This window comes from Lathyrus oleraceus, chromosome 5, assembly GCF_024323335.1.
Source record: "Lathyrus oleraceus cultivar Zhongwan6 chromosome 5, CAAS_Psat_ZW6_1.0, whole genome shotgun sequence".
Taxonomy (NCBI): Eukaryota; Viridiplantae; Streptophyta; class Magnoliopsida; order Fabales; family Fabaceae; genus Lathyrus; species Lathyrus oleraceus.
The window spans coordinates 140808405-140833367 of NC_066583.1; the positions used below are offsets into that span (position 1 = coordinate 140808405).

General features: G+C 40.9%; 1 non-coding gene across 1 annotated transcript; it reads right to left on the reverse strand.

Moving 5' to 3' along the window:
• Nucleotides 1-1489: 1489 nt before the first annotated feature.
• On the reverse strand, nucleotides 1490-1596 carry LOC127089569 (small nucleolar RNA R71). The gene has a single exon (XR_007791148.1). It is a non-coding gene; the product is annotated as a small nucleolar RNA R71 (small nucleolar RNA).
• Between the last annotated feature and the right edge of the window lie 23367 nt (nucleotides 1597-24963).

The following is a 24963-nucleotide window of genomic DNA, read 5'->3' on the forward strand; positions in this document are numbered from 1 at the left end:
TCTGTTAATCCAATTGTTAGGTTTTTATTCAATTATTATTATCATTGTTATGTTATTGTTATAATTATGTTTGCTGAACTGTTAATCTGTTTATGCTCTGTGTTTGTGCTATTTAACATGTCCGACTAAATTATCGGTATCGGTATGTAACAATTTAATTGGATGGGATTTAGTAATAATCGGTGAAAACTCTTTTTCTCAAACAATCTTTTAGGCTAAGGTTTTTAATTTAAATTTAATTAACTTTGTCACAAAAGTGAGAAGCTATTTAATACGATCTTGCCGCGAGAGTGGGAAATTAACTAAGGTGAGAACCAACAATTGAGAGAGCGTGAGGCTCGAGCTGGATAGTAAAAATTAGGCATTGAGTTTAAAAACAGCGAGAGCACTTTAAAAGCAATTAGAACTTTTTTATTTTCAAAAAGTAATTTTAACTTCAAATGGGACAGCGAGAGCGTACATTCTGACTTAAAGCTATAGGCCGAATCAACAATCACGAGAGTGTGAGATAGAGCTTTTTAAATAAATATTTTCTACTGAGAGATATTTGGCATTTAAATTATTCACCGGTGACTTATCGAATCCCTGACAATTAGTGCGTTGCATACTGATTCCTTCCATCAATTCTTTCTTAAAACTAAATTTCTCTTAGATTTAATATTCTGCACCTGAACTTCTAGTAATCATTCCCTTAGCTAAACATAGTGACGTTAGTAACACTAGTTTAGGTCCCTATGGGATCGATATATTTTAAAACTAAAACGACTGGACTGTGCACTTGCAGTCAAGTACCCGATAGACTATATTTTATATATAGTCACGACCAGCATCAAGTTTTTGGCGCCGTTGTCGAGGACCCGTTTTAGTCGAATTGTGCGATTCTTTCGTTGCACGGTATAGACTAAGGTAAAAATAAAACTAATTTACTCTCCCTTATTTCCCCAATTGTATGCCAAATACTCGCTCACAAGGCGATAACTTAGCACCACCAATCCAAGAATTAGAGCGTTTCTTATATGTAAGATGTCGAATACAAGAATATCAACAAAAGTATGATATTCCCGATATCTTCTCTCCTACTAAACCAGAAGAAAAACCAACCATGGCTGAAGACGGACCACAAAATCGTCCTCTTAAATTCTACGCTACCCCGTCCCAACAAGAACCTCACAACAGCATTGCTGCCCCCGCTATCAATCGAAACGATTTCGAGCTGAAACCCTCATTATTATCAACCGTCCAACAACATCAATTTTCCAGGAATCCTACGGACGATCCTAATGAACACCTGACCAAGTTTGTGCAGTACGCAGACACTGTAAAGGCGAATGGTGTATCTCAAGATGCGATAAGACTACGCCTCTTTCCTTTCTCACTAAGAGACAGAGCTTGGGCTTGGTTGCAATCCTTGCCCTCCAACTCCGTTACAACATGGGAATAATTGAAGAACGTTTTCTTATCCCGATATTTTCCGCCGAGCAAAACTGCTATGCTGAGAGCTCAAATCAACGGATTTAGGCAAAAAGATGTAGAATCTCTCTACAAAGCGTGAGAGAGATACAAGGACATGATGAGGATATGTCCATATCACGGTCTCGAAGACGGGGTGATCATTCACACATTTTACAATGGGCTTCTGTATAACATAAGACTGACAGTAGACGCTGCCGCAGGCGGTGCACTTATGGACAAGCCATACAACGAAGCCTATCAACTCATTGAAAACATGGCCCAAAACCATTGCCAATGAGGAGGTGAAAGAGCTTCAGTAGAAAAGTCCCAAACAAAGGGTGGAATGTACAAAATCAGTAGCCTTGACCATGTTCATGCCCTTGTTCAAAAATTAGACAACTTGACCATACCACCCGCAGCCACCGTGGCTGCTGTAACTTCAAACTGTGAGTTATGTGGAAACCCTGGACACACTGCACAAGAATGTCAAATATTAGCAGGAGTCCCAATCGATCAAGTGAATCACGCACAAGGAAATCCCTATTCGAATACCTACAACCCAGGTTGGAAAAACCATCCTAACTTTTCGTATAAGAATAACAACGCCCTATATGCACCTGGCCAAGCACCAGCTGTTCCGCCTGGATATCAAAAGCCAGCTAATAATGCTCCTAACATGCCTAGGAAGTCGAACCTTGAATTAATGATGGAAAGTTTCATAGCTACCCAAGCTCAAACAAACAAAGACTTCTTGAACCAAAACATATATACTAGCGAGCAACTTAAACAACTAGCGAACAAAGTAGACACCTTAGCCACCCACAATAAAATGCTTGAAACACAGATTTCACAAGTGGCTCAACAACAAGCATCTACAGCTGCTCCAGCTGGAACATTTCCTGGACAGCCGCAACCTAATCCAAAAGGACATGCAAATGTCGTTATACTGAGGAGTGGAAAATAAATAGACGGACCTGTAGATCCAAGACTCCAAAACCCTGCCATGTACCAAAAACCAGACAAAACCTCAACTGAGCAGGTGAATGAACCAAAGGAAATAGAAGATACTACCCAAGAGTCCGAAGAGAAAGAAAAACCTTATGTGCCTCCACCTCCTTATAAACCACCCATTCCGTATCCTCAAAGACTTGCAAGTTCTAAATCCGCAAGTCAATTTAGGAAATTTGTTGAACTTCTGAAGCAACTAAACATTACAATACCCTTTACAGAAGCCATCACACAAATGCCCTCATATGCCAAATTTCTTAAGGAAATCCTATCCAATAAGAAAAAGATTGAGGATAACGAAACAGTTACACTTACTGCCGAGTGTAGTGCAATAATCCAGAATAACATGCCTCCCAAAGTAAAAGACCCAGGTAGTTTTTCCATACCCTGTGTCATTGGAAAATTCGTCATAGACAAAGCTCTATGTGATCTAGGAGCCAGCATTAGTGTAATGCCCTTAACCATCTGTAAAAGGCTCAGTATGGGAGAATTAAGACCAACCAAGATGTTTGTTCAATTAGCTGACCGCTCAATCAAATATCCTGTCGGTATACTAGAGAATGTCCCCGTACGTGTAGGACAATTTTACATTCCTACAGACTTCATAATCATGGACATCAAAGAAGATGCCAGTACACCTATCATACTAGGAAGGCCATTATTGGCTACCGTCGGAGCCATAATAGACGTAAAGAGAGGTAAGTTGACATTCGAAGTTGGAGAGGAAAAGGTTGAATTCATCTTGACCCAATTCTTACAAGCGCCGACTATAGACAATACATGTTATCTACTTGATGTCATAGACGAGTGTGTGAGAGAGATGGAGATACAAGAAACCACATACTCTGATATAATGAAAATCTAAATCCCTCCAATCTTTGAAGACAATAATTGGCATGAACCATACCAAAATTAAAGTCTAAGCGAATGCTTAGTGTAAGACCCAAATTTTGACCCTAAGATCCCTCATGGCATCATAGCATTGCATTGCATAAGCCTCAAGGATCATTGGACACCTTGCTTCCTTCCCTGTAGGTGGGATCTTTCCTGAGAGTGGTTCTTGATCACCAAGCATGCTTGCATTTGTATATCATTGCTTTTCTTTTAATCACTAACCAAAACGTACAAAAATAATTCATTAACCTTTGTTACTTGTAGCTTAGGCAATCAACAGGTCAAGGCACATCAAGTGAATCCTTTGTGCAAGAGATGAGATTTTCATTAAGATATGGATCACTTGATCATTATTTTGAGCTTATATGAGCTATGGGTTCATTTTAGAGCAAATTCATCAAGTGGCAAAGGCCCAAGTTCATCAGAATATTTTCAGGTCATCTAAGGACCAATACAGTCAACTGTACAATCAACTGAAGGCTTTGAGTGTGAGAATTGAATTTCTCCATCCCATTCATGTTCAAACAAGGCCTATTCATCATGTCAAACATCTACTTTGACGAATTTGAAGTCAAATCAAAAGTTTCCCAAAAATGGAAAGTGACCTATAATTTCAAGTTTCCAAAAATGGAAAGTTTTTGGACCAAATTCAACTTGACTTTCCAACATCAAAGAAGCTTCAAATGAATTTTTGTCCAACATGAAAGTTGAAGATCTTTCACTCCCATTTCCAAAAAGTCCAAGATCATGAGCATCTGGTGAATGGTTTAGGAGATATGATCAAATGATTGCCAAGTGTGCTTGAAACTTCAACAAGCCATAACTTTTGATCCAAAACTCCAATTTGAGTGCCTCTTTTTGCATTATGCTTCTCATGGCCTATAATTTCCAAATCCATCATTACATTGCATGAAATTTCACCACATGACCATTTGCTCATTCATGAACATTTTGGAGGGAAATTTGGAATTTTGAATTTGGTGCATCATATGAACAAAATACCATTGCCAACATGTGCATGAGATGATTTTGAATGATTTTGAGCATCCATACAACACTGTTCACGTCCAAATTTGCATGGCACCTCACATTTTCCAATTTTGGTCATACACCTTATTTTTCTTAATCTCAATTAACCAATGCAAATGTGGATTAGCAATGTGATTAGGACAGAGTATAAATGCCAAATCATAACAGAATTCTGAAGTTTTTGAACATTCTAGATCCAAAATTTCTCTTCCCTCCAAATTTTTCTCTCAATTGAAACTTGAAATTTTTCCACATAGCACTTGAATTTTATTGGATATTCGTGTTCTCTGATCATCATTGAGTGCAGATCAAGCTCTTGATTGAAGAATTCGAGCCAGAATCAGGCTGTGCAAGCTCAAGAACATGAAGATGGAAACTGCCATTTGAGCTAGATCTAGGTCGTGCCAAGCTTCAATTCATACATCAAACTTCAAGATATCATCTCAGGATTGGATCTGGAGACTTTAGGAGCTTGAATCGCTTGTTTCCTCATTCTGCTCTTCAAGAGGTGTGAAATTCGATCCTCTCAATTCTTGAATTTATGCACATGTTTAGATAGATCTCTTCATGCTGATAATCCTGATACTTTTAGAATTTGGAATGGTGAAGTATTGCATGAGTTATGCTTGGTAGAAGTTTTGTAGATCAAAATATTTTTCTTCGATTTGCATTGATTAGGAAGAATTATGATGAATTGAGCCTGGATTTGGATTGTGCGTGTGATAAGCTTTCGAACGGTATATGATTTGCATGAATCTGGAAATTTTTTGTGTGTTCATCACTGTAGCACCACCGTCTTCATGAAGAAGACGGTGGAAACCACCGCTGGCCGCCGCGCATGCACAATAACTAGGGTTTCCTGGTTCGTGCTTCAGATGTTACTGTTTGAGCGCCCATAGCTTTTGAGTCATGTGTTCGATCCCGTGCAATGCAATTGTTTTTCCAATTGTTATTTTCCTCACTTAACCTAAACACGGTCGTTTTGATGATGCGCTTGGACCTCCCTTCGATTCCAGGCCATGGCATTTCTGCATTTTCTTTTTTGCCAGCGCCTTATTTTGATGTGTACCTGGTTCGATTCCAGCCTCCAGCATTTTTTTCAAATTACTCAAACCATTTATCATTTCCCTCCATATTTTCATATGATTTCTTCATCATTTTATAATATTTTCATTAAAATTGTAAAGATCATAACAAATTGAAAATTAATCCAAATCATTCCAAATTTTTTGCTACATGTTCATATGGATGTCTATTATTTTGTGGTGTTGATTTTATGATTTTATCATTTCTGGAATTTTAAATGTGATTGATTCTTTGAACATGTATGCAAATGTGACATGCTTCATTCATTCTATTGTGAAATACTCATACATTGGCCAATAGATTTGAAATTTGGTATGCTGATTCCCAACATGTTGCATGATTCTTGAGACTTGGTTGTGCATTTTTATCATTTTTCATTTTTGTTTTGGACACATGAATGTATGGTGTGACAATGTGTGTCACACAATTTGATGTTGATCTTGTTCATTTTCTTATCCATGTTAATTGAGCTTTTCTGATTCCAATTTTTTGCATGATGCTTGTATTTGACATGTTCTATGCACATAAAAATTTTCATGATTGTTTGATTCATTTCTGTTTTAATATGGAATTTTCATTCTTGAGGTCCAATTGTGTTCTTTGTAATTGCCTTTGCCATATCTTGCTCATGTGATGACTTTTCTTGATGCTTTAGACTTGGTCCTTTTTAGGACATGTTCTTGCTTGATTAAATGAGCTTCATGAGAAATATTGGTTGCTGTTTTGACTTTTTGCTTTGCCTTTGACCCTAGTCTTTGCACTAGTGGTTTATACTCACCTTTTGAGCTTTGCCTTTCAGGTTCAAGCAATTAGTTCTAATGGATGATGTGATCTCCTTGCTTGAGATGCATTTGCTTTGTTTGCTAACCTTTGGTTATGTTGTAGGTCCTTTGGTGGCTAATTCACTTGAGTATTTGCCTCTTATGGCTTACATGTTGTACATATTGGGAATGTCTGACTGTTGTTAATTGTTTGGTTGTCTAAATGTGAATACTGATTGTTTGGTTTTTCATACAGGTACCTTAGCCGCTTTAAGTTCACTACTTGAACTTTGCTTTGATTGTGGTTGGTTTACCACTTAGGTAATCTCTCTAACTCCATGTAGTCTGGAAGCCCTGTCGTTTCTGTTTGGCAGGCATTTGGCTGAAGTCCTCCTTAAGAGGCAATGTCTATGATTGTTTATATTTGTGCCATGTACTTCAAGTCCTCCTAAGTGAAGAGGCAATTGACAGATAGAAGGGATTTGCAATCAATCCCCTGTTAATCGTTGAGTCGTTCATTATGCTCGCATTACGTGCTGAGGCTCTTGAACCTAACCCCAAGATCTTTGTATATAGAGTCAGTCATGTGGAATAGGGTCCCTCATTCTGGATCCTCACACCTTCTTTGATTCAAGATCACCTAGGCCAGGGTTAAGAGCTATGAGGTCTAATCCTCATTTCCCATTTCACCTGCTTCACCCTAACTCTCAATGTTAGGGTTAAGAGCTCAAAAACACCCATACAATATTGGCTTGTTTGTCGAGGTTGATATGACCCCTTGACTAAAGCCCAACTTTGTCTGAGCCTCTTGTCTGTGTATAGAGTGTGCTAATTGATTGATGTGATCGCTTGTGTTTGCTTTTTCATATTATTTTGCATATTGTTTTTTGCATTTGTTATCTGCTTTGTTTGAGGAGTAAGATGTAAGACCATTGATTGGCTATCTGTTTCCCGTTCCTTTTGGAGAGTTGGATATAAGACCATTTATTGGCACTCCATTTCCTATTCTGTTTCTTTTTGTGGAGTCAGATATAAGACCATTGATTGGCCATCTGTTTCCTATTCTGTTTCTTTTGTGGAGTCAGACGTAAGACCATTGATTGGCCATTTGTTTCCTATCTTGTTTCTTTTGGTGGAGTCAGATATAAGACCATTGATTGGCCATCTGTTTCCTATTCTGTTTCTTTTGTGGAGTTGGACGTAAGACCATTTATTGGCACTCCGTTTCCCATCTCATTTCGGAGTTGGATGTAAGACCATCTATTGGCATTCCATTTCCAGCTTTGTTCTTTTTGAACCTATTTATTTGCTTATTGCTTTGTTGCTTATTCCAGAGGATGGTACTTACTTGGATCATCTACATATGATCACAAGAGAGGAACTCCTAATGAAGTTTTGCTCCTCATCCCCACCTTTTGTTTCCTTACAACTTCCACTTGCATTTTAACCCAAACCAGAAAACTATTGTGCAAACATTTTCACTTGTTTTCAAAACTAGAAACCTAGGCCTTATGCCTTTGATTTTCAAACTTCACTTTCATAATACTCATTGTGAATTAAACTCTTAATCATACTTTGACTTCATTTTGTGAATACTTATAATTGGTTAATTCCACTCACTCAATTGCTTTTGTGGCCCTTGTCCACTCCTTAATCAAGTTTTTCATGCACTAGCCACAAATCTCAATTATCTTAGTGGTTGATGTAAATCTCACCTTTTGTGCTTAGTGATTGAACAGTAAGACTTCCATGCTTATTATAGGGCATAGTCCCTCGCTAGCATGTCGAAGTTGTTCTCACATGGTGGACTTGTGGTTGTTCAGGTTGAGTGTTCTCCCTTTGATAATGAAAGACCTTAAGGCTTTTGTTTAAAATCAATCCACTCATCTTTTGGAAATCTTTTAGCCGAACTACGAGGTTCTGATCCTGTAAAGTTACGTAGGCAATGGGTTCATCCATCCAAACACAAAAATAATAAACTTGTACATTCTTTTCTCACCTCTTCCCTCATGTTTTCACAATAAATATTTTCATAAATAATACTTTTTGCAACAAGTTGTGAAAAGGGCTCCCTAGGAGTACCTAGGATGCATTGGGTGCTTAACACCTTCCCTTTGCATAATTACCCCCTTACCCAGATCTCAGTACCCCTTTTACTAGTTTTGTATGTAAAACTTTATAGGCTTTTGTTCGCTTTCTAGCCATTCCTTTGGATAAATAGAAGTGCGGTGGCGACTCTATCTTTGTATGCTTTACCTTGGATCGAGTTAATATTTCCAATGGTGACGAATACACCGCTACAGAAAAGTGGCGACTCTGCTGAGGAATAAAAGTTCCTAGTGGGTTTGCTAACTCTTCACACTTTGTTGTATTATATTGTCTATTGTTTATGGCATATTTTTGTGCAATTTGGGGATTACTGTATTGTTTGTAATGATTGATTTGCTTGATATATCAATTGCTTGCTTGCTTGGTGATCCTTGTGAGATGAGTTCTATACCCGAACTCGAGTGCACCTTATGATAGGAGAATGGCATAGTCTCGTCGACTTGTGTGGAGTTATTCCTTAGCAAGTTGACTTGCGAGTCCATTCACTTGGTGGAGGTCATGTTGGATTAATGATGTCACACAAGTCATTTGTGGTTAGGCATTATTCTTCCAATATGTGCCTTAGAAGCCAAGGACCTTAGTTTACCAAGCCCATCTTGGCCTATTTTTAGGATGTAGTGCGAAGGTCGTTTAAATGTCAGATTTGATGCGATTGTTATGCGATACTACACTCATAAGAGTCTCTCTTGAGAATATTTTTGGAATACGAGTATTCGTTCCTCCGATAATATTCGAAAGATGGGATGATGACTATGGGAACCTCTTGTAGAACATGTTCGGCAGGTTTAAACCATAGTACACTCCCTTTGGGTGGTCCTTAACCAAGACTCCATGCTCGTGACTCGCAACAAACCCGTGATTCATGGTTGATCCGTTCAACTATCGTTAATATCAATGGAACTTGGGTGTTGATAAGGTGAAAACCATAATCCACCAAAATGGATGATTGATATTAAGGTTGGTTGAACCGTTCGTATATCGTTAATATCAATGGAACTTGGGTGTTGATACGGTGAAAACCATAATCCACCAAAATGGATGATTGATATTAGGGATAATACGAGCTATCCCATGACCTTTGTCTGGTGTGCTTTGCTTGATCCTTGAGTGTGATTGTTGCATTCATACATTCATGCATTCATCTGCATCCATATCATCGGAAAAAAAAGGAAAATTTTCCAGGAACTTAAGGGGTTTATTTGCAAAATTTTCAGATATGGAAAGACAAAAAAGGCATACAAAGAAGTACAGCTTCAGACAACCCGATCTGAAAGAGTTAAGGAATCTGACATCCTATGTACTAGATCCCTTGGGTTTCAAAGCTCGCTTTGGGAAGCTTCTGCATCTTCTGACTACTCAGGTGGACGAAGGGTTGATGGGCACTTTGGTGCAATTCTATGATCCTCTGTATCACAGCTTCACTTTTCTAGATTTTCAGTTGTTGCCTACCCTTGAGGAGTATCTCATCTCGTGGGTATTCCGATTCTGGATCAGTTGCCGTTCAGTGGCTTGGAGAGTATTCCTACTTCTCAAGAGATAGCTGATATGTTGCACATAGATGAGTCTCTGATTCGTGCTCATATGACTACCAAAGGTGGAATTCAAGGTCTCCCTTCTGAGTTCCTCATTGCTCAAGCTACCGTTTATGGGAAGGCCATGAGTGAGGATGCCTTTGAAGCCATATTTGTGCTTCTCATCTATGGATTGGTATTGTTCCCCAACATCGACAAATTTGTGGATGTGAACGCCATTAGGATCTTCTCTGTTCTTAATCCCGTTCCGACTCTGTTGGGTGATACCTATGTCTCTTTGCATCTGAGGAATGCAAAGGGTGGTGGCGCTATTGTGTGCTGTTTGCCTCTGTTGTATAAGTGGTTTATTTCTCACTTACCTCAGACGGTCGCTTTCAAGGAGAACAAGGGATGTCTACGGTGGTCCACGAGACTCATGTATCTCACTAATGATGATATCTCTTGGTATGATCGCGCATATGATGGTATCCAGATCATTGACTCTTGTGGTAAATTCTCCAATGTACCTCTTCTTGGTACATGTGGTGGGATTAGCTACAACCCTATATTAGCACGTCGTCAGCTTGAGTTCCCCCTAAAGGATAAACCTAATAATATTCTATTAGAAGGTGTGTTCTTTCAGGAGGGTAAAGATCCCCAAGGCCTGAAAGCCAGGATGGTCCGCGCTTGGCGCAAGATTCACAAGAAGGGTAGAAGTGAGTTGGGTCCGAAGAATTGCATAGCTTTGGAGCCGTATACTACTTGGGTGAGGAAGAGAGCAGCCGAGTATCTCATGCCTTATGATTATCCGAGACCTACACCTTTGGTTGTGGCTGGGCCTTCAACCCTCCCTAACCAAGGAGTAGAGGAGTTGAGAGACGAAGACCTTTCACGTGCCTGGATCCGTGAAAGAGAAGAGTTGCTTCAACAGCTTAAGGAGAAGGATGCTCTGATCGAGTTCCTCGAGCATCAGGTTATTGACGATCCTGATGATGCATGAACTTCTATACTTCCTCAGTCTTCCAAGTTCTGGAAAAGGAGGTATGACAGACTCGCCAAAGAGAAGGCGGATATGGAAGCAGCATATGAGAGAGAGGTTAAGAGGCTTCGTGCAGCTTATCTTCCAGCGTCCCGAGCTTCTAGGGATCCATAGGATGTTTATTTTCCTTTTCTCTTGTAATGATTGACAATGCTGTACTTCTTTTTCTCAAATATATTTGATGAGATATTTTCCATATGCGATCAAATGCTTAATATTCAGAAATTTGCAAACAATACCCTAAAGTTCCTTCGAAAATAAAAATAAATCATGTGCACGAGCATTGCATGCATCATTTGCATAAGCAGGTTTTGTTCCGGTCTTCTGGTCTTGTGATCTGACTCTGTGCTCTTCATTTATTTTGAAGACAAGCTGACTTATCGGTACTACACCAGAGCCAACTCCTCCAGATTGATGGATCATCTTGAGCAAGAGAAACGCGAGCTCAAAGAGGAAGTCGCCAAACTGAGTGCTTTGATAGAGTATTTCCTGGAAGCTCAGAATCAGCCGTCTCCAACACCTGCAACTCCTCCCCAGAGGACAGTTATCTCTGAGGTTGTTTCCTCAACTGTGCCTGTTGCCAGTGCACACTTTATGCCAACAGCCATGCCAACCGGGTTTCCGTGGGGTATGCCTCCTGACTTTATGCCTGATATTCCTGCGCCGACATTCGCTTCTATGCCGGTATCTAGCCTGGTCATTGTTATTCCTCCTTCTGTCGTGCATACCGTTCCCAGGGTAGACGACACCATCTATCATTCTGAGCCGTCTGAGGGCCCAGACTTTCATGAGAAGATGGATGCGATGAATGACCAATTTCTTGAACTCCGCAAGGAATTGAAGACCCTTCGAGGAAAGGATTTGTTCGGCAAGTCTGCTGCAGAGTTATGTTTGGTTCCCGGTGTGAAAATACCTGTCAAATTCAAGGTCCCAGACTTTGAAAAATATAAGGGGAACACCTGCCCGCTCAGCCACCTGGTCATGTATGCTAGGAAAATGTCTACTCAAACGGATAATGATCAGCTGCTTATTCATTATTTCCAGGACAGTCTGTCCGGTGCTGCACTGCGATGGTATATGAGTCTGGATAGTGCAAATATTCGTTCCTTCAATGATCTTGGCGAAGCCTTCGTCAAGCAATACAAATACAATATGGATATGGCTCCCGATCAGGATCAACTCAGAGCCATGTCCCAGAAGGACAAAGAGATATTTAAAGAGTACGCCCAGAGGTGGCGAGAGCTGGCAGCTCAGATTACTCCTCCACTAGAAGAGAAGGAAATGACCAAGATCTTTCTGAAGACCTTGAGTTCATTTTATTACGAGCGGATGATTGCTAGCGCTCCTTCTGATTTCACCGAGATGGTGAACATGGGGATGCGTCTAGAGGAAGGAGTCTGTGAAGGACGTTTGACCAAAGACGAAGGCTCTTCTACTAAACGTTATGGGGCGTTTACGAAGAAGAAAGATGGCGAGGCACATGCTGTAGTCTCCCATGTGAAATCCCGAAGACCCTCTGCCAGGAGGAAGACCGCACGTCCAGCCGGTAATCAGCACCAGGTGGCTCATATAGCACCTGTTTTCAGGGATAATTCGCAATATCAGCAACACAACAATCAGCAACCAACTCAACAATATCAACAACAACATCGTCCTCAACAGCAGGCTTACCAGCCTCGTAACAGTAATCAAGCTAGTACGAGTTATGAGAGGAAGAAGATCACTTTCGATCCAATTCCGATGTCATACGCAGAGCTGTATCCCTCTTTGATAGAGCGGAAATTGATTACTCCCAGAGACCTACCGGCTATACCTGCTAACCCTCAGTGGTGGTACAAGCCCGATCAGCATTGTGTTTATCATTCGGGTGCTCCCGGCCATAATATGGACAATTGCTTTCCGTTGAAGAATAAGGTTCAAGACCTTATGAGGTGCGGAATTTTGTGCTTTGAGGACGTTGGTCCCAATGTTAAGAAGAACCCACTGCCCGAGCATGGGAAGTCTGTTAACATGGTCCAGGGTTGCCCTGGCAAATACAAGGTCAAATATGTTAGCCATATTCGACAATCGCTTGTTGAGTTGCACAGTTTGTTGTGTGATTACAGCCATCTGGAGCACAAACATGACAAATGTCGTATCTGCTCTGTCAACAGATTGGGCTGTCGCCAAGTGCGTAAAGATCTGCAAGAATTGCTAGATGAGGGAACCATTGAGATTCTTCAGAACAAGAATGTTGACGAGGTGGAGCCAGATGTTAACGTGATTTCTCCTGTGTTCAAGATCTCTGAACCTGTTATCATTAAATATGATGGTAGCAAGCAGAAGGTTTCTCCTGCCCTGATTATCAAGCCTGCCGGCCCTGTGCCGTATTCTTCTGACAAGGCAATTCCATTCCGCTATAGTGTTGTTGCTGTTGAAGATGGGAAAGAAGTGCCCTTGCCTTCTCCATCTGTTGTGAATATAGGTGACGTGAGCGGTTTGACCCGTAGTGGTCGCGTGTTTTCAGCACCTCTGAAGCCTCAGGCTAGGGCTGATTTTGTTGAGCGTCCGGTTGGGAATGCGGTTAATTCTCCGAACCCGGCACCTGTTGCTAAACCCTCCTCTGTACAAAGAACTCCTACTTCTTCTGTTGGCCCTAGTGGCACTGTGAATGAAGAATGTGATGAGATGCTGAAGCTCATCAAGAAGAGTGAGTACAACGTTGTAGACCAGCTTCTACAAACGCCGTCCAAGATCTCCGTGTTATCTTTGCTTTTGAATTCAGAACCCCATAGGGAGGCTCTGTAGAAAGTTTTGGACTTGGCTTATGTTGATCATGATGTCACTATAGAACAGTTTGACAGCATTGTTGCAAACATTACTGCTTGTAACACTTTGAGTTTCTGTGACGCTGATCTCCCTGAGGAGGGAAGAGACCACAACATGGCTTTACATATATCCATGAATTGCAAGAACGACGCCATGTCCAACGTGCTGGTGGACACTGGGTCATCTTTGAATGTATTGCTGAAATCCACTCTCTCCAGATTGTCATTTCAAGGGCCTTCCATGAGGCAAAGTGGAGTTGTTGTGAAAGCTTTTGATGGGTCGCGTAAGACTGTGATTGGGGAAGTTGATCTCCCAATCAAGATTGGACCAAGTGATTTCCAAGTTACCTTTCAGGTTATGGATATCCACCCATCTTATAGCTATCTCCTCGGTAGACCAACGATTCACGAGGTTGGCGCCGTGACATCCACCCTACACCAGAAGCTGAAATTCGTTAAGAACAAGAAACTGGTTGTGGTAGGGGGAGAAAAGGCTCTCCTGGTTAGCCACCTATCTTCCTTCTCATACATAGATGCTGAGGATGAAGTTGGAATGCCTTTCCAAGCTTTATCTATAGCCGAGCCTGTTGAGAAGAAAACTCCTTCATTTGCTTCCTATCGTGATGCGAAACTGGCCATTGAATGTGGTGCAGTTGCTGGTCTAGGAAAAATGTTTGAGCTTGAAGACAATAAGTCCTGGGCTGGCATTGGATATTCTTCTGGGGTCTTCAACGACAAAGGGTTGTTCAAGAGTGGAGGTTTCATTCACGCCGATCAGAGCGAGGAAGCTGCTGCTATTCTGGAAGAAGATGCAGAGGACTTTGACAATTTTGTCATCCCTGGAGGGGTCTGCCACAATTGGGTCGCTGTGGATGTTCCCACAGTCATTCATAGATCAAAGTAAATAATCACTTTGTTTAAAAACCCTTCTCCCATGCCAAAAGGAGAAGTGATGATATTGTTGGCAACATTTATACAATGATGTTTTCATTTAATAAATTCATGTTAAATGTTTGTTTTTCCATTTGTTTTAACTTTTTGCTTTTTTGCATGAAATTGGTGATCACAAAAAACCCTAAAAACAAAAATAAAAGCAATCTTTTCATCTGCATAATGATTGCCTTGCTTGGTTTCTAAAAAGCTTTTATATTCAAAATCATTATGCAGGTTGATTCTTAAACCCATTGAACATAATGATCCAACGCCATCTCCCAATTTTGAATTCCTTGTATTCGAGGCAGAGGAAGATGATGTTGAAGAGATTCCTGACGAGATTTCCCATCTTCTTGAGCACAAAAAGAAGATCATTCAGCCGCATCTTGAGAATCTGGAAACAGTCAACTTGGGGTCTGAAGATTGTGTTCGAATGGTAAAGATTGGGGCACTCCTTGAAGAGTCTGTCAAGAAGGGGTTGATCAGTTTGCTACGAGAATATTTTGATATCTTCGCTTGGTCGTATGAAGACATGCCAGGTCTAGATACAGATATTGTGCAACATTTTCTGCCTTTGAAGCCTGAGTGCGTGCCTGTGAAGCAGAAGCTCAGAAGAACTCTTCCAGATATGGCAGTGAAGATTAAAGAGGAAGTTCAGAAGCAAATTGATGCGGGGTTTCTGGTGACTTCTACGTATCCTCAATGGGTGGCCAATATTGTGCCTGTGCCTAAGAAAGACGGAAAAGTCCGTATGTGTGTCGATTACAGAGATTTGAATAAGGCTAGTCCGAAAGATGATTTTCCTCTACCACACATTGATATGTTGGTAGACAATACAGCCAAATTCAAAGTCTTTTCGTTTATGGACGGATTTTCCATATATAATCAAATCAAGATGGCACCCGAGGATATGGAGAAGACAACATTCATCACACCTTGGGGAACATTCTGTTATCGAGTGATGCCCTTCGGTTTGAAGAACGCCGGAGCCACGTATCAACGAGCTATGACTACCTTGCTCCATGACATGATGCACAAGGAGATCGAGGTCTATGTTGATGATATGATTGCTAAGTCACGAACGGAAGTGGAACATGTAGAGCATTTGTTGAAGCTTTTTCAGCGTTTGAGGAAGTTCAAGCTTCGTCTGAATCCCAACAAATGTACATTTGGAGTCCGTTCTGGCAAGTTATTGGGCTTTATTGTCAGCGAGAGAGGTATTGAGGTTGATCCTGCAAAGGTCAAAACAATACGAGAGATGCCTGCGCCCAAAACTAAAAAGCAAGTCCGAGGTTTTCTTGGCCGCTTGAACTATATTTCCAGATTTATATCCCACATGACTGCCACATGTGCGCCGATATTCAAGCTCCTCCGGAAAGATCAATCTCATGATTGGACCGAGGATTGCCAGAAAGCTTTCGACAGTATCAAAGAGTATCTGTCTGAACCTCCGATCTTGTCTCCGCCTGTAGAAGGAAGACCTTTGATCATGTATCTGACTGTTCTTGAAGACTCAATGGATTGTGTACTCGGTCAGCAAGACGAATCAGGAAAGAAAGAATCTGCTATCTACTACCTGAGTAAGAAGTTCACCGATTGTGAGTCTCGATACTCTATGCTTGAGAAGACGTGATGTGCTTTGGCTTGGGCTGCTAAGCGTCTACGCCAGTACATGATAAATCATACAACTTGGTTGATATCCAAAATGGATCCAATCAAGTATATCTTCGAGAAGCCTGCTTTAACCGGGAGGATTGCCCGTTTGCAGATGTTGTTATTTGAGTATGATATTGAGTATCGAGCTCAGAAAGCTACCAAAGGTAGTATCTTGGCTGACCACTTGGCACATCAGCCGATTGAAGATCATCAGTCTGTTCAGTACGACTTCCCAGACGAGGAGATTCTGTATTTGAAAATGAAAGATTGTGACGAGCCTACACTCGATGAAGGGCCAGAGCTTGGTTCCCGATGGAGTATGGTATTCGATGGCGCTGTAAATCAGTACGGAAATGGAATTGGGGCAGTAATCATTACTCCTCAGGGCACACATGTTCCTTTTACAGCAAGGCTAACTTTCAAATGCACGAATAATATGGCTGAGTACGAGGCCTGCATTATGGGATTAGAAGAGTGCAATGATCTAAGGATCAAGCACCTCGATGTGTATGGTGATTCGGCCCTCGTTGTCAATCAGATCAAGGGTGAATGGGAAACGAATCAGCCTGGTGTCATTCCATACAGAGATTATGCGAGGAGGATTTCAACGTTCTTTACTGAAGTTGATTTCCATCATATTCCTCGAGAGGATAATCGGATAGCGGATGCTCTTGCTACGCTTGCTTCAATGATTGTGGTCAAGTATTGGAATGAAGTTCCCAATATCACCGTGATGCGCTTGGATAGACCAGCTCACGTATTTGCAGTTGAAGAAGTACAAAACGATAAGCCTTGGTATTATGATATCAAATGTTTCCTCTAAAACCAGGTTTACCCGCCTGGGGCATCTGTGAAAGATAGGAAAACTCTGAGAAGGTTGTCAGGCAGTTTCTACCTCAGTGGTGAAGTGCTTTACAAGAGAAATTTTGACATGGTTCTGCTCAGATGCGTGGATAGACACGAAGCAAATCTGTTAATGACTGAGGTCCATGAGGGTTCATTTGGTACTCATTCCAATGGACATGCCATGGCTAGAAAGATGCTGAGAGCAGGCTACTATTGGCTGACAATGGAGTCTGACTGCTGCAAATACGTAAAGAAATGCCACAAGTGTCAGATTTACGCGGATAAGATTCATATTCCTCCGACACTTCTGAATGTGATTTCATCACCATGGCCTTTCTCTATGTGGGGGATCGACATGATTGGCATGATTGAACCGAAAGCGTCTGATGGACACAGGTTTATTCTCGTAGCAATTGACTACTTCACCAAATGGGTCGAAGCGGAGTCGTATGCCAATGTGACCAGACAGGTGGTCGTGAAGTTTATCAAGAATCAACTCATATGCCGTTATGGTGTGCCTGATAAGATCATTACTGATAATGGATCTAACTTGAACAACAAGATGATGGAAGAACTGTGCAGTGAGTTCAAGATTGCACACCATAATTCTTCTCCTTACAGACCCAAGATGAATGGGGCTGTTGAAGCTGCTAATAAGAACATCAAGAAGATTATCCAGAAGATGGTTGTCACGTACAAAGATTGGCACGAGATGCTGCCATTTGCTTTGCATGGATATCGTACATCTGTCCACACTCCAACAGGGGCAACCCCTTTCTCTCTTGTTTACGGCATGAAGGTTGTGCTCCCAGTAGAGGTGGAGATCCCATCAATGAGAGTCTTGATGGAGGCCAAGTTGACTGATGCTGAATGGATCCAGAGTCGTTACGACCAACTGAATCTGATTGAAGAGAAGAGACTGACGGCCATGTTCCATGGTCAGTTATACCAACAGAGAATGAAGAGAGCATTCGATAAGAAGGTCAAGCCTCGTGTGTTCCGAGAAGGTGACCTCGTGCTCAAGAAAGTCTTGTCTTTCGCGCCCGATTCCAGAGGCAAGTGGACTCCAAACTATGAGGGTTCATATGTTGTCAAGCGAGCCTTTTCAGGCGGTGCTTTGATGCTTACAACTATGGATGGGGAGGATTTCACTCGTCCTGTGAATTCAGATGCAGTCAAGAAATACTTCGCCTAAAAAAATAGAATGGCTCGCTAAGTTGAAAACCCGAAAGGGCGACTTAGGCAAAAAGGAGCGTCTCAGTGGATTGAAAACCCGAAAGGGCGGTCTAGGCAAAAATTAGAGACAAAAAAAAGTGTATTTGCATCCCGCTAGATTGAGTACCTCACCCTGGGGCAATCTATGCAAAAATTAGGGATTTGGCAAGTAACTGCATCCGGACAAGACTGTGTTCTACATCTGTCATCCGCCAGAGATTCTCGATTCGTCGTCAACTGAAGCTTTGAATACATCGAATTCGGAATTGGTGGAGAAATGGTCATTATGTTCAATGTAGCCTTTTCCAATATATATCACCAATTTCAAACTTGTACAGATCTATGGAGTCTTGCCATTTGCAGACTACCATTCCATCAAATAAATTTGAGCTTTTATCCAATTATTTGCACTCTTATCTGTTTCTATTCAACAAATGTTTTGCATGTTTTAATTGATAAAACGTCATTGTTTGAAAACTAAATTTTTCAAAAAAAAAAAAAAAAACTATTTTTAAACAAAGTGAATATTCACAATGACACCAGGATACTCAAGAAATCCTCAGTGCTCTCCCAAGGGTAGCATACTTCCAACAGGGTAAGACATTTGTTCATATCCTTGGCATTGATTGTATCTTCTTTCCTTAGCCCTATTGTGGTGTATCCCCAGTAGAGTGCTATCTTGAACCTCCTACGGTTTCTCCCCAGTGAGGTCGCCCAGTGGAATGTTTTGTTGAAGTTGTTCATCTTTATTCCTCCTAGCCCTATTGTGTTCAGTCCCCAGTAGCGTGTTGTTTGAACACCTTCGTGGTTCGTTCCCTGTGGAATGTTATTTGCTGAACCCTGTCGCGAGTAGTTCCCAAGCAGAGTGCTTATTGAAGATTTTAACCTTCATCCCTTCAGCCGAGCAGCATTCAGCATTCTTTTCCCCTCAACCGATGCGTTTTCCCTGGAAGGTTCGGTGTTCGGTGGTTGATCCCCAAATTTCTTTCGTTTCCTCGGATAGAAACCCCAGTGGAGTTGTTGGCACGATGAGCTTTATCTATGCCGAGTTATCCCCATCGGAGATATGGTAGGGTTGTTTCGTGGCATCTCTGATTCCCACCAGGGTTGGTATGGTGAACCTCTGTGTTTCCCCAAAGCAGAGATCTTCTCTCCTCAGCAGGACGTAGGTTCCTCAGCAGGAGTGGTGCTTGGTATGATCACCAGTTTCCTCTCATTTCTTCCTCAGTGGAGTTGCCAATCGAATTGCTTCGGTGGCAGTTTTTGCCCGTGTAGTGCAGTTCTCCCCAGCTGGAATGGTTGTCCATACTTCCCGTGGAGTTGTGATACCCCTGATTCCTCAGCAAAGTTGCTTTATGGCAGTTGCCTGTGCATTGTACTTTTATCCCCAACCGGATTGACTGATGATTCATCCCTCCAGAGATCTTGTGATTTCCTTATGTCTCTAGTCCAGGATAAATATATTCTCCTTGGATGTTTCCCCAGCTGGGTTGATTGTTCTTCCTTCCCTGCAGAGATTTTATCATCTCCAATCTCCAGCAGTCTCTTTGCTCTCTGGTGATTTTGGCTTTCCCTTTTGTGGGGTAGTACCGGGCGGTTAATTCCTGGAACTTGTTTGTGTTAGACATGTCTGTTTTGTCAGCATTCGTCATACATAAACCATGCATATACACGCATAATCATAACATTCAGATATTCATGTTGCATTTTTGCCATATATCTTTTGTTTGTTGTCTCCTGCTAATTGGTGATTTAGATCTCTCCAGTAGATCTCCCCAGGCAGATGTCGATGGGTCTAAGCTCTCCATATAGAGTCAGCCCCTTAAGCAGAAAGTGTTTACCCTTTCCTTCTGCACTCCCCACTGAGTTATATCCTCGTGGATGACGGTTGTTTCCGTTCCTCCCAACATATATTGGGATGGGTTTCCCTATTGAGTTTTTTTCCTCATTAGGATGAGTCTTGATTCAGTTTGCCTTTTTGGTTCTACCCCTAAATTGGCTCTTTGTGGCTGTCTCTTGCGCTTCCCTGTGGTACAAATGAATAAATTGCCCAGTAACCGGCAACCGTTCATCTTATTCCCCAGTGGAATTTTTGGCTTTCTACCCAGTAACCGGTAGTTTGTAAGTCCTATCTTTCTGGTCTTCTACCCAGTAACCGGTAGTCGTAAATCCTACTTTTCATCCCCTAGCAGAGGTAACCTTTGTGGTTCATCCTGGTTGATGGCGGAATTTGTGGCTTTCTACCCAGTAACCGGTAGTTTGTAAGTCCTATTCTTGTGGTTTTCTACCTAGTAACCGGTAGTTGTAAATCCTATGTACCTTTTTTCCCTCTTTGCGGAGTCTGTGGTTATATACCCAGTGACGGGTATTTGTAAACCTTTTGTTCCTCAGCAAGAGTCAGCGGCTTTCTACCCCGTAACCGGTAGTTGTAAATCCTACTTTCAATTGTTCCCCATCAGAGTTTATGGTTCTCTACCCAGTATCCGGTAGTTGTAAATCCTACTCTTTTGCCCTCAGCTGAGTCTGTTAGTCTTCTACCCAGTATCCTGTAGTCGTAAACCCTATCTTTCTCACCTATGCAGAGTTAACATTTGTTGTTCATCATTGAGTGCAGATCAAGCTCTTGATTGAAGAATTCGAGCCAGAATCAAGTTGTGCAAGCTCAAGAACATGAAGATGGAAACTGCCATTTGAGCTAGATCTAGGTCGTGCCAAGCTTCAATTCATACATCAAACTTCAAGACATCATCTCAGGATTGGATCTGGACACTTTAGGAGCTTGAATCGCTTGTTTCCTCATTCTGCTCTTCAAGAGGTGTGAAATTCGATACTCTCAATTCTTGAATTTATGCACATGTTTAGATAGATCTCTTCATGCTGATAATCCTGATACTTTTAGACTTTGGAATGGTGAAGTATTGCATGAGTTATGCTTGGTAGAAGTTTTGTAGATCAAAATATTTTTCTTCGATTTGCATTGATTAGGAAGAATTATGATGAATTGAGCCTGGATTTGGATTGTGCGTGTGATAAGCTTTCGAACGGTATATGATTTGCATGAATCTGGAAATTTTTTGTGTGTTCATCACTGTAGCACCACCGTCTTCATGAAGAAGACGGTGGAAACCACCGCTGGCCGCCACGCATGCACAGTAACTAGGGTTTCCTGGTTCATGCTTCAGATGTTACTGTTTGAGCGCCCATAGCTTTTGAGTCATGTGTTCGATCCCGTGCAATGCAATTGTTTTTCCAATAGTTATTTTCCTCACTTAACCTAAACACGGTCGTTTTGATGATGCGCTTGGACCTCCCTTCGATTCCAGGCCATGGCATTTCTGCATTTTCTTTTTTGCCAGCGCCTTATTTTGATGTGTACCTGGTTCGATTCCAGCCTCCAGCATTTTTTTCAAATTACTCAAACCATTTATCATTTCCCTCCATATTTTCATATGATTTCTTCATCATTTTATAATATTTTCATTAAAATTGTAAAGATCATAACAAATTGAAAATTAATCCAAATCATTCCAAATTTTTTGCTACATGTTCATATGGATGTCTATTATTTCGTGGTGTTGATTTTATGATTTTATCATTTCTGGAATTTTAAATGTGATTGATTCTTTGAACATGTATGCAAATGTGACATGCTTCATTCATTCTATTGTGAAATACTCATACATTGGCCAATTGATTTGAAATTTGGTATGCTGATTCCCAACATGTTGCATGATTCTTGAGACTTGGTTGTGCATTTTTATCATTTTTCATTTCTGTTTTGGACACATGAATGTATGGTGTGACAATGTGTGTCACACAATTTGATGTTGATCTTTTTCATTTTCTTATCCATGTCAATTGAGCTTTTCTGATTCCAATTTTTTGCATGATGCTTGTATTTGACATGTTCTATGCACTTAAAATTTTTCATGATTGTTTGATTCATTTCTGCTTTAATATGGAGTTTTCATTCTTGAGGTCCAATTGTGTTCTTTGTAATTGCCTTTGCCATATCTTGCTCATGTGATGACTTTGCTTGATGCTTTAGACTTGGTCCTTTTTAGGACATGTTCTTGCTTGATTAAATGAGCTTCATGAGAAATATTGGTTGCTGTTTTGACTTTTTGCTTTGCCTTTGACCCTAGTCTTTGCACTAGTGGTTTATACTCACCTTTTGAGCTTTGCCTTTCAGGTTCAAGCAATTAGTTCTAATGGATGATGTGATCTCCTTGCTTGAGATGCATTTTCTTTGTTTGCTAACCTTTGGTTATATTGTAGGTCCTTTGGTGGCTAATTCACTTGAGTATTTGCCTCTTATGGCTTACATGTTGTACATATTGGGAATGTATGACTGTTGTTAATTGTTTGGTTGTCTGAATGTGAATACTGATTGTTTGGTTTTTCATACAGGTACCTTAGCCGCTTTAAGTTCACTACTTGAACTTTGCTTTGTTTGTGGTTGGTTTACCACTTAGGTAATCTCTCTAACTCCATGTAGTCTGGAAGCCCTGTCGTTTCTGTTTGGCAGGCATTTGGCTGAAGTCCTCCTTAAGAGGCAATGTCTATGATTGTTTATATTTGTGCCATGTACTTCAAGTCCTCCTAAGTGAAGAGGCAATTGACAGATATAAGGGATTTGCAATCAATCCCCTGTTAATCGTTGAGTTGTTCATTATGCTCGCATTACGTGTTGAGGCTCTTGAACCTAACCCCAAGATCTTTGTATATAGAGTCAGTCATGTGGAATAGGGTCCCTCATTCTGGATCCCCACACCTTCTTTGATTCAAGCTCACCCAGGCCAGGGTTAAGAGCTATGAGGTCTAATCCTCATTTCCTATTTCATCTGATTCACCCTAACTCTCAATGTTAGGGTTAAGAGCTCAAAAACACCCATACAGTATTGGCTTGTTTGTCGAGGTTGATATGACCCCTTGACTAAAGCCCAACTTTGTCTAAGCCTCTTGTCTGTGTATAGAGTGTGCTAATTGATTGATGTGATCGCTTGTGTTTGCTTTTGCATATTATTTTGCATATTGTTTTGCATATTGTTTTTTGCCTTTGTTATCTGCTTTGTTTGAGGAGTCAGATGTAAGACCATTGATTGGCTATCTGTTTCCTGTTCCTTTTGGGGAGCTGGATATAAGACCATTTATTGGCACTCCATTTCCTATTCTGTTTCTTTTTGTGGAGTCAGATATAAGACCATTGATTGGCCATCTGTTTCCTATTCTGTTTCTTTTGTGGAGTCAGACGTAAGACCATTGATTGGCCATCTGTTTCCTATCTTGTTTCTTTTGGTGGAGTCAGATATAAGACCATTGATTGGCCATCTGTTTCCTATTCTGTTTCTTTTGTGGAGTTGGACGTAAGACCATTTATTGGCACTCCGTTTCCCATCTCATTTCGGAGTTGGATGTAAGACCATCTATTGGCATTCCATTTCCAGCTTTGTTCTTTTTGAACCTATTTATTTGCTTATTGCTTTGTTGCTTATTCCAGAGGATGGTACTTACTTGGATCATCTACATATGATCACAAGAGAGGAACTCCTAATGAAGTTTTGCTCCTCATCCCCACCTTTTGTTTCCTTACAACTTCCACTTGCATTTTAACCCAAACCAGAAAACTATTGTGCAAACATTTTCACTTGTTTTCAAAACTAGAAACCTAGGCCTTATGCCTTTGATTTTCAAACTTTACTTTCATAATACTCATTGTGAATTAAACTCTTAATCATACTTTGACTTCATTTTGTGAATACTTCTAATTGGTTAATTCCACTCACTCAATTGCTTTTGTGGCCCTTGTCCACTCCTTAATCAAGTTTTTCATGCACTAGCCACAGATCTCAATTATCTTAGTGGTTGATGTAAATCTCACCTTTTGTCCTTAGTGATTGAATAGTAAGACTTCCATGCTTATTATAGGGCATAGTCCCTCGCTAGCATGTCAAAGTTGTTCTCACATGGTGGACTTGTGGTTGTTCAGGTTGAGTGTTCTCCCTTTGATAATGAAAGACCTTAAGGCTTTTGTTTAAAATCAATCCACTCATCTTTTGGAAATCTTTTAGCCGAACTACGAGGTTTTGATCCTATAAAGTTATGTAGGCAATGGGTTCATCCATCCAAACACAAAAATAATAAACTTGTACATTCTTTTCTCACCTCTTCCCTCATGTTTGCACAATAAATATTTTCATAAACAATACTTTTTGCAACAAGTTGTGAAAAGGGCTCCCTAGGAGTACCTAGGGTGCATTGGGTGCCTAACACCTTCCCTTTGCATAATTACCCCCTTACCCAGATCTCTGTACCCCTTTTACTAGTTTTGTATGTAAAACTTTATAGGCTTTTGTTCGCTTTCTAGCCATTCCTTTGGATAAATAGAAGTGTGGTGGCGACTCTATCTTTGTATGCTTTACCTTGGATCTAGTTAATATTTCCAATGGTGACGAATACACCGCTACACTTAGCACTTACGCCCAACTATATGCCATGCCCAAAGAAAGCTGACTTGGAATTAAAAGAACTACCAAAGAACCTAAGATACGAATTCCTAGACACTGAACTGAAAAGACTAGTAATAGTCAACGCTGACTTGGGACAGATGGAAACTG